The sequence below is a fragment of the Lasioglossum baleicum genome, unplaced genomic scaffold (genome assembly GCF_051020765.1).
Source record: "Lasioglossum baleicum unplaced genomic scaffold, iyLasBale1 scaffold0989, whole genome shotgun sequence".
NCBI classification, from domain to species: Eukaryota; Metazoa; Arthropoda; class Insecta; order Hymenoptera; family Halictidae; genus Lasioglossum; species Lasioglossum baleicum.
This window is the reverse complement of record NW_027470048.1, coordinates 13,141-15,540: the sequence shown is the minus strand read 5'-3', so window position 1 is coordinate 15,540 and position 2,400 is coordinate 13,141.

The window sequence follows — 2,400 nt, the reverse complement described above, 5'->3', positions numbered from 1 at the left end:
ATTATTATGGTTAGACGCATAGATTGGATTTAGTAAATATTTATTCTTACTTTTCATTTGTATGATACAAGAATAATCTACTTTTTGTATTATACATATTATGTATGATATGAACTATGCTACACACTATACTTTATAATCGATCATAATGAAAGTTTCAATTTATTGACTTATTTTGCATATTTGTCCAATAATCCAGTTTTCACAATTTGTGACATGTGAGGATAGCTATCAAAAATAAATTAGGGTTAAGGACAGATATGATGCGTTCGGCTTAATGTTAGCCGGGTCAGTCTTTGTCCTTTTACAGTCAGCAGCCAGGACAGACTGCGGGCAGTCGGGGGGTGGTGATGGCCTAGAAGGTAGTGTTGGTAACCACGGTCGGGGATGAGGGCGTCGCTGCAGTGACCGCGCGTCACCTTATCAATTTTAGACCGTATTCGTCTTTCATGGGCCGCGATGATCGGTCACGCAGTAGGGCGTGCAGGAAGTTCCGTTGACAGAGTTTTCTCGCCCAGAGTTTTCACGTAATGCCGTTCTCCACTTAGGGGGGCGGGGTGTCAATCGAAGATTTCCCCCACATAAAAAAACAAGAAGGGGTTAATGATAGATGAAGACAAGATTAGAAATGAAACATTCTTACAAGGGAAAGAAACTCAAAATTATGTCTATTTAAAGTACTGTTACTCGAATTCAAATTTTATCTTTAAATTACAAACTCAAATATAATATATTAAATCATTCTCAGAAACACTAATTTATTTTTCGACTAATTTAATATGTATTTAACTATTATTTATTTAATGTTTGTGTAGCTATATTTTACTAATTCCTATCTTCAAAGAAATTCAAAATATTTATATCAAATCGTTTTTTAATAATCATAGAAATGTAAATAAAAATATAATTGCGTAAAGCACGATATGTTATGGGTACACGTTATTATAAATATTTGGTATTACTGTTTCAGACAGACTTCATCCATCCTTTGACTCTCAATGTTAAACTAGAAGTTATTTTAAGAATTGCTTTACATTATTGATTCAAGCGAATGGAAATATATTTTAAGTTTTCTCCATGAAAGATAAAGATATTATTGTCTCATTATATCCGCAATGATAAATTCTTATAAATAATAGCGTGTAATATAACATACTGACATAACCTGACATGTAACATAATGTACCGTTTATATAAAGCGTTATATTTAATTTTATTTGAACCTGTAAAATGTTAATTCGTTTAAAATCCACTAATAGGTCAACACATTTGAGTCTGTATCTCCGCTTCACATTACAAATGTTATTTAATCAATTATTTTCCTTGCGTTATTGTACAAAATGGTCGTATTAATTACTTCCTCTCTCGAAACAGTCATGGATATGTATTTAATACACATGATAAACATCGAGGGGGCTAATTTGAAATTATATATTTACACTGCGCTTGTGCGAAACTCGATACTTAATTACTACATGAATGTAACGAAATGAAATTACTAGGTAACGTTTCCATTTTTTATTGCAGCAATTCATATTCCATTGTATCGAATTACACGTTTATTACAAAGCACATTTATTACAAGAATAATAACATAAAACAATAAAAAAATATTATATTGATTAAAGTAATACAAATTGGTTTACGTGTATATTTATGTAGTATATTATATAGTATTTTTAACTGTTGTTTAGTAAAAAATGTGTTTAAAAAGAGAGTTTCCCTCATTTGCAAAAAATATGATATATGCTTTTATAAAATTTATTATTGTGGGCGGAATTTATAACACAACTGCATAAGAAATTTTGATAATTACAATTTGGAATTTAAATATCGGTGCAATTTTCATAATTAACTGTAAACATATGTAACTGGTGTAACCAATTAATATAAGGTTGTTAACATCACCTAATGTCTAAAAAGCTTTATTTTCGATATTTTTTGGCGCAAATAAAAATCCAAAAATAAAACTCCATAATTTTACTCGGTAATTTATACTACAGAACATTGCATTTCTGTTCACTTTTTCAAAATATTTAATTTTCTTTTAAATCTTTTAATTTGTTCTATGGGTTGCTCACTTGAAGATCGCTGAGAATGATGTAGGGCCGATCCCCACCAACCGTCCTTTCCCCGACCATTTTAACACGATAGCAGAAGTAGAGTAACGCGTGGCCCAAATTAATAGAAATGTGGCACTTTCCTATTCGCCTAACCTTATTGCATCGTGTGACAAAGGAAGCGCACAGAACATCGAGAAAAGGTGAGACATAATTTTATTGGTAATTAGTATTACTAATAATAATCCTAATTAACATTTCATTGCATTGTGCAGTAATCATGCTGTATTATATACATATTTCTTTATAGTTACGTAGTATTTTTCAAATAGTAATCTGG